This window comes from Vigna unguiculata, chromosome 3 (genome assembly GCF_004118075.2).
Source record: "Vigna unguiculata cultivar IT97K-499-35 chromosome 3, ASM411807v1, whole genome shotgun sequence".
Taxonomy (NCBI): domain Eukaryota; kingdom Viridiplantae; phylum Streptophyta; class Magnoliopsida; order Fabales; family Fabaceae; genus Vigna; species Vigna unguiculata.
In genome coordinates, this window is record NC_040281.1 from 15,177,989 (window position 1) to 15,187,412 (window position 9,424).

A 9,424-nucleotide genomic window follows, 5' to 3' on the forward strand; every position below is an offset into this window, starting at 1 on the left:
AGGCATTGTTTGTTAAATGAAATAATTTATGAATACATTATATGATGGGTCTGTTATTGTGTCCAAAGTGTTTTAATATGTTCAATTATATGTATATAAGTGTGATCCTTTATTATGGTAATGATATCAAATTGTTAGTACAATTTTAATAACTCTAGCTTACCTTTCTTTGTTTGGTGGTTTTTTTTTTTTTTTTGCTTCTTTTACAATGGTTACTTTTATGGCATGAGCAAACGAGTCTGCATGTGATAGAAATGATAGACGTAGGGGAAAAGGAAGAGATGAAGGTGATATATATGTTTATATATATATATATATATATATAAAGAAAGAACAAGTTTTCTTTAACTTATGCTAGATATAGATAAAACATTGTCTAAGTTAAAATGATTTTAACAAGTTTGAGTATAATTGAAATAAACTATTGATTAACCAGCTTAGTTAACCCATGCTTCGATCAATCAAAGTATAATAGTTTAGAAATTATTTTACAGGAAAACTGCATGGAAATGTTTTAAATTAGTGTATAACTTTAAGCATGAATCAATAGTGTTTGACCATTTTAAATAAATAGTATATAACTTATACGTGTGGTTTTCTTGAAATCAATAATTCTTGTTGGTTATAACCTTGAACTATTAATCTAACTTTAATTCTTACTATTTTTGTTATCAACACAACTTGTTTTTGAACACCCATCATGTTCCAATGGTTCTTTGTACATTTTTAAAGATATAATAATGTCCATACATTTTTATAACAAAAAGATTTAGTTCTTCTACTTTGAAACAATCCAATAATCATTTATTGGAGCTTCTTATTCCTCATACTTTGGTAAAATTTTATACACAAAAGTTATATGATGGTTGTTCTATGAAAAATTATCTAGTTCTAATTCCTCCAATTTGATCTGCAAGGATATTTATTTTGGATGAGATAAAATATATTTTCAATCTTTCATCTATGGTGGAAAATTAAAGGCAAATATTGAAATGGAGGGTGCATCATATGATAATTTAGATTTATTTGCTTTTATATTGCTTACTTTTGTAGTATGTACATATACAAATCATTTTCAAGATATAATTTTTGTGCCATTAATCTCCCTTCAACTTGGATGTTAGATAACACATTTGGTGTCTTAATTGATATTTATCCAATGTGATAAATCTGTTAGACTTGAAAATTTGATTTGATGTTTCTAACCCCTTTGAATAAGTGTCTTGATGAAGATTTGGTCATTGATGTTATTCTTAATGTCATGTAGTTGTGAGTAAACTTATAATGCTTGATTTGATAAAAACACGCTTTTGAATATTGGTTTTTAAATGGTTTTAGTTTACTTTTAATGTCAGACAGGAAATTTTAATCAATTAAAATCACTTTTAAGCACTTGAAATGTTCATAATGTGCAAAATATCATGTTTGAACATTTAAACTAATTGAAATGTGATTTCAACATTTTAAATTTATGAAACTTTCACCAGAAAGCATATTTACTATGTTTCAATTAGTTGAAATGCTAATGAATTGATTGAAATTAATAAAAAGTTAATTCAATTTATTTAAATTTATTAAAATGCAATTCAATGAGTTGGAATTGCTATTTGAGTCATAATACACTTTGGATCAATTGATTAGAATGTTTTTCAATTGGTTTATTATACCATATTTGTTTTTTGAAACTTAAAATCTTGTGTTTAAATACATGAGTTTCATTAAAACAAATTAGACGTTCGAAATTACAAACTTGCGATATTCTCATAACTAAATATACTTTTTTGAAAGTTATTTATGAAAAACCCTTTTCAAGATCAACATTGAAGCATTGTTAAACATTATTGTTTAGTGAAAATCACCATGTCTTTGATAATAATGTGAGTTGTTGTTTTTGTTGTTCTCTTAATCAAGGTGATCAAGGTTTGCTTGGGAAGGGGTTTCGCAAGGGTTCAAGATCAAGTGTTAGTATTTGTTTTCTTGTAGAGTGCATGTACAAACTTGAATTTAGTGAATTAACGGGATTAGTATGATCAAGCAACTAGTTTGGAAAGGGAAACTAATATGAATTTCTTGTGTTTTTTCTTACTCTTTACAATTTACATATCTTAATCTTGAAAACATATTGTCTTTTTGTTATGAATATAATGAAATTTATATAATGTCTTAGAAAAACCTTGATCAAGAATTACTTCTTCGATTGATTTGATTCAAAGAAAATTCGATAAATGTTCAAGATTTTGAAAAAACTGAGGAAATATTTTAAAGGCTCAATTCATCCCCTTTTGGACTCAATCTATTTCAACAAAAACATGACCCAAATATCATGAGCCCTAAGTAAATTCTTCACTTAGGTATGATATTCATGGATGCACAAAATGGTAACTAACCCTCAAAACACCCTTGATAGTAGTGTTTGTCACAAATGTAACTTTGGGGCCAAACCCCATGAACATACAATGCCTTGATACACAATGTCATTGTTAGGAACAATGCAATAAAGGAAAGAATAAAGGAGAGAAAAATAGACACAGAGAATTTAACGTGGTTCGGCTACAATGTGTATGCCTACGTCCACGACTACACTAGGAAGTATTTGTATTTTTGGTGTATCTTAAAGCTTTACACAGAGTCTCTTATATAGTAAAATAGAGAACCACATCTCACTATTCTAAGCGATGTGGGACTAAATCAAGCACCATAATTCTAACAATTCTCCCACTTGGGGTTTGATTTACATTACCACCTAGTGTAGTGCCTTCATCATCAATTTTCTCGAAGGCCAGTTGAGGCAATGCAAAGCCTCAACTTAGTTGTTGTGACAGTCTTGGTCAACATATCAGCTGGATTCTCTACACCTGGAATCTTCAACAAAATCAAATCTCCATCATTTATCAAGTTTCTGATAAAATGATACTTCAATTCAATGTGTTTGCATCTGGAGTGAAGAATGGGATTTTTAGCAAGACAAATGGCACTTTGACTGTCACTGAACAATGAAGGTTCATCTTGCCCTTTTCCTAATTCTTTTAGAAGATTCTTCAACCATATCATCTCTTTTGCTGTTTCTGAGATAGCTATATATTCAGCTTCAGTGGTTGAAAGGGAGACTCTTCCTTGAAGTTTGGACTTCCAACTGATAGCTGTGCCACCCAACGTAAAAATATAACCTGTTGTGCTCTTTCTACCATCCAAATCACCTCCCAAATCTGCATCAGAAAACCTCTGTAAAGTGAGATTACTTCTTTTAAAGGACAAATGCATTTTTGAAGTGCCCTTCAAATATCTCAATATCCACTTCACGCCTTCCCAATGCTCCTTTCCGGGATTGGATAGAAACCTGCTCACAACTCCCACTGCATGTGCTATATCAGGTCTGGTGCAAACCATAACATACATCAAGCTCCCTACTGCAGATGCATATGGCACTTTAGACATGTGATTTTCTTCTTCCTCTGTCTGAGAAGATTGCCTTTTTGAGAACTTTAAGTGAGTTCCCAAAGGTGTATTCCTGGTTTTAGCCTTTCCAACATTGAACCTGCTAAGCAATTTTTCAATATATTTTTCCTGAGATAAATTTAGAATACCTTTAGATCTATCCCTGGAAATTCTCATACCAAGAATTTGCTTGGTTGGACCAAGATCCTTCATTTCAAAATTTTCTGACAATTGTTTCTTCAACCTGTCAATTTTTGTCATATTAGCACCAGCAATCAACATGTCATCAACATACAAGGCAAGAATGATATAACTATCAACATATTTCTTCACATAACAACAATGATCTTCTTCACATCTGTGAAATCCTGAGTTTCTCATAAACTCATTAAACTTCTTATACCATTGTCGCGGTGCTTGTTTCAACCCATACAAACTTTTATGAAGCTTGCATACAAGATTCTCTTTGCCTTGTACTTCAAAACCTTTTGGTTGTGCCATAAAGATTTCTTCCTCAAGATCTCCATGTAGGAATGCAGTTTTCACATCTAACTGCTCCAGATGAAGATTTTCTGCAGCTACTATACTCAAGATAACTCTGATGGTAGTCATCTTGACAACAGGAGAGAAAATTTCTGTGAAGTCAATTCCTCGTCTCTGTTGGAACCCTTTCACTACGAGTCTGGCCTTATATCGTTTGCTGCCATCTGGTTCTTCTTTTAACCGATAGACCCACCTGTTTTGCAAAACCTTCTTTCCTTCTGGAAGCTTGGTTAAAGACCATGTCTTATTCTTCTGAAGAGACTTTATCTCATCTTTCATTGCTAGCTCCCACTTAATAGATTCACCTCCCTACATAGCCTCAGCAAAATGCTCTGGCTCACCAGCATCAGTCAACAACAAGTAATGCAATGAAGGGGAGTACCTTTGTGGTGCTACAATGGTTCTGCTAGACCTTCTAGTCGGTAATTCAGGAGTTACTGACTCTACTATCTGTTCAGGTTCTGACCCAAACTCTGACTCGGGCTCTGACTCAGGCTCTACTTCTGTATTCTGCCTTCTGTTGGCTACATCACTTTCTGAAACTTCTTCTAATGATACCTGCTCTGGCCTTTTATTTGCATTTGCAAATTCTGCAGTCCTGTCCTTATAGAACATGTTTTCATTAAAAGTAACATTTCTACTTCTGATAATTTTCTTGTTTTGGTCATCCCAAAACCTGTAGCCATACATGTCAGATCCATAGCCAATGAAATAGCATCGCTTTGCCTTAGGGTCCAATTTATCTCTACTATTAGAGTTCAACAAAATATATGAAGCACAACCAAAAACTTTCAGATGTGAAAGGTTTACCTCATTTCCAGACCATACTTCTTCAGGTAACTGATAGCCTAAAGGAACTGATGGTCCTTTGTTTATGAGATAGGCTGCTGTGCTTATTGCATCTGCCCAAAATACCTTGGGTAATCCTGACTGGATTCTCATACATCTTGCTCTCTCATTCAAGGTTCTATTCATTCTTTCTGCCACACCGTTTTGTTTTGGTGTTCCTGGAACCGTCTTGATCATTCTGATCCCATTCTCTGAACAAAACTCCTTGAATTGATTACTGTCATATTCTCCACCATTATCAGACTTCAAACATTTAATCTTTAAACCTGTTTGAGTCTCAACCTCCTGTTTCCACCTTTTAAACACAGAAAACACATCAGATTTATTTTTAAGAAAATAAACCCATACCTTTCTTGTAGAGTCATCAATGAAGGTTACGTAATACTGTGAACCTCCAAGAGATTTCACTGGAGCTGGCCTCCAAACATCTGTATGCACTAGTGCTAGTCTTTCAACTTTAGACGACTTACTTGTTTTGGAGAAGCTAACCTTTTTCTGCTTTCCAAAGATACAATGTTCGCAAGGTCCAACGTCAACATGCTTCAAGTTAGGTATTTTACCTTTTGAGACCATGAGCTTCATTCCTTTCTCACTCATATGCCCAAGTCTCTGATGCCACAAAGAGGAACTGTTGCCAACTTCTGCAACTGATATCATATCCTCATCTGCAATCATGTAAAGAGATCCTCGCTTCTTTCCACGAGCAACAAGATTACCTTTCATTACTTTCCAGTGTCCATCTCCAAAGGTGGTGTAATGCCCCTCATCATCCAACTGCCCTATAGATATTAAGTTTCTCTTTAAGGCTGGAATATGTCTGACATTCTTCAAAGTCCACACACTTCCATTAGAGGTTCTGATATTGATATCACCTCTTCCTATAATATCAAGAGATTTTCCATCTGCAAGGTAGACCTTCCCAAACTTTCCTGGAACATAGTTAGATAATAGTTCTAAAGAAGGTGTAGTATGAAATGACGCACCTGAGTCCATAATCCATGAATCAATAGAACTATCTAGACTACATAATAGTGCATCTTCAATTTCATCAGTTGCTGCATTTGTTGATTGATCACTATCTTGCCTCTTGTTGTTGTTCTTCCTTGGAGCCCTACATTGATTTGTAAAGTGACCCCTTTTCTGACAATTCCAACAAGTGATATCATTCCGGTATTTTGGTTTTGATTTCTCTCTAGACTTTGATCTGCCTCGGCCTTGATTACGACCTTTCTGGCTACTTCTTCCTCTAGTTTCAGTACTCAATGCTGAACCGGAACTAGAACTGGAAGATTCCCCTGAACTTTTCCTGCGAACATCTTCGCTTAAGATCAGGTCACGGATGTTATCAAGCTTCAACTTACTATTACTTGCAGAATTACTAACTGCAGTAACAGTTGCACTCCAACTTTCCGGAAGAGATGATAATAAAATTAATGCTTTCACCTCATCATCAAATGTTATCTGCACTAATGTCAACTGCGCAATAATTGTATTGAATTCACTAATATGATTAGTAATCGAGTTACCTTCACCCATTTTTAGGTTGACTAGTCTGCGAATCAAATACACTTTATTGGCTGCAGATGGCTTCTCATACATATTTGACAATGCCTTCATCAAATCTACGGTTGTGTTCTCGTTCATGATGTTGAACGCAACATTCTTGGCTAATGTCAATCGGATCACACCGAGTGTCTGCCGATCTAACAAATCCCATTCCGCCTGCTCCATGTCAGTTGGCTTCTGACCTGTTAAGGGTAGATACAACTTCTTCTGATACAGGTAGTCCTCTATCTGCATCTTCCAGAACCCGAAGTCACTGCCATCAAACTTCTCAATCCTCACCTTCCCTTCTTCCAATGCCATTGCTCTTGCTGCTTTGACGAAAGCTTTTGCTGCGGCTTTTGACCAAAGCTCCTGCTGCCTTTGACCAAGGCTCCTGCTGCCTTTGACCAAGGCTCCTGCTGCCTTTGACCAAAGCTCCCACTACTTCTCTAAACTGAGATCCCCAAGAAGAAAAATAGAAACCAAATCTTTTCTGATGTGGAAGATCAGACAATGCTGCAACCACAGAGCATACTAAGAAAAATGGCTCTTGATACCAATTGTTAGGAACAAGGCAATAAAGGAAAGAATAAAGGAGAGAAAAATAGACACAGAGAATTTAACGTGGTTCGGCTACAATGTGTATGCCTACGTCCACGACTACACTAGGAAGTATTTGTATTTTTGGTGTATCTTAAAGCTTTACACAGAGTCTCTTATATAGTAAAATAGAGAACCACATCTCACTATTCTAAGCGATGTGGGACTAAATCAAGCACCATAATTCTAACAGTCATTACCTTAAAAAGGAGTGAGAATTACTTATTTATAGGTCTATAAATAGATATCAAGACAATAGTTTAGATTTTCTTACATTAAATGGTCTAGCTTAGGGCATAAAGGATTTTTTATAAGAACTTCTTATTAATCTGTAAAACATAATCAAAATTACATTTATTGTTTCTTCAACGTCCAATGTTTTAAGATAATAAACTCTATAGGCATTGAATCTATCAATATAACCCAAAAATATACCTTTATCTATTGTGAAATTAAATATTCATGGTTGATCTTTGGTATTAAGGATGAAATATTCATACCTAAAAAAGTGAAAACAAGCTATGATGAGTATTTTTCCTCTCCATGATTTATTAAGAGTCTGATTCAATAATGGACTAATGTATATTTTGTTTTGCACATAATAGAAAGTCTTCATAACCTTAACCCATAACCTTAACCATTTCTCATGCACTCCTAGTTTTCCTTTCAACTACCCTATTTCCCTTTCATCGTAAAGATATCATAATGTATGGTGACAATAACAAGTTTTTGTAGTTGAATATTCTTATTGCTGACAAAGTTGATAATTAAGGAATCTCAATTGTTTTAACTTGCATATATTTTTATATTTATTTTTAGATATAATGCACATGAAGGTGTACCTTATTTTCATGATGTTAAAATCTTCTTAAGTACATTATTCTTCAAGTATTAGGATGATAATATCACATTTAGTCGTGAAATAGATATTGAGTGGTTTGATAAACATTTTCATTATATACCATAAATAGAAATAATCTTCTTTCAAGAAATGTTAGTTGTTAGAAATGCTCCTTCAACAATGAGTTGTTCTTCTATCCCATCCACCTTCTCTCTACACATGCTAGGTGCTTAACCCCTTAAAACTTAGCTCTAATAACAAACTATAACCCAGAAAAAAAAAGAATGACCAATTTACCATCTATATTGTTTGAAAGAGATGAAAAATGTATTAAAACTTATCATTTAACAAATGATATATTAATTTCATAAAAACCATACATAGAATTATGTTTTATCAACAATTTTTAAAAGATTAAGACACTTATTGAACATCAAACATAAATATATAAAGTATGCATATAGGAGGAATATAGAGAAACAAACACAAATGTTTATGTTGGTTCATCTCAACATGATACAACCAATCCTTGACAAATATTGTTAACCATTGACTAAACAACAAAAGTTTTATTGTTTCTTGTTGGAAGTCCCACATCGACTAGAGATAAGGCTAATTCACAATATATAAGTGGGAGTAATCCTCACCTTATAAGTCAGTTTTGTGGGGTTGAGTTAGGCTTAAAGTTCACTTCTAACATGGTATCAAAGCCAAGTTAGAGCCTATCCTAGCGAGCTTTCTTGGACATTCTGTTCCACCCGATATCGGGCCGCTAACGGACCACCCACTAATTTCTTTTCCCACGCACGAGATGAATATACCTCGGCGTGAGGGAGTGTGTTGGAAGTTCCACATCGACTAGAGATAAGGCTAATTCACAATATATAAGTGGGAACAATCCTCACCTTACAAGCCGGTTTTGTGGGGTTGAGTTAGGCTTAAAGTTCACTTCTAACATTTCTAATTACATATATTCTTTCACAACTTTCCCAAGCTCATATCAATTCTTGTATTTTTTTTTTCTTTTATAGTTTTCTTAAACTTGTATGGAGTAAACATTATTTCATAAATGACCATCCTTGGCTTACACAACAAAAGAGATAATAAAATTTTAAACACGCATGTCTTATACTAAACAAACTAAAGTAGTCTTATATCTCAAAGAGATTTATAGAAGATTGTGCATATATGAGGAATATAGAGAAACAAACACAAATGTTTATGTTGGTTTGTCTTAACATGATACTCCCAATCCTTGACAAATATTGGTAACCATCGACTAAACAATAAAAGTTTTATTGTTTCTAATTACATATATTCTTTCACAACTTTTCCAAGTTCATATCAATTCTTGTATTTTTTTTTTTATAGTTTTCTTAAACTTGTATGGAGTAAACATTCTTTCATAAATGGTCATCCTTGGCTTACACAACAAAAGAGATTATAGAATTCTAAACACGCATGTCTTGTACTAAACAAACTAGAGTAGTCTTATATCTCAAAGAAAAATCTAATAATGTACTCACTCTAGGTTTGTATAATCTCTCAAGGATATGAAAGAATGATAAGATTTACATAGGTTTCTCAAAGCTTATGCACAAATTGTATATA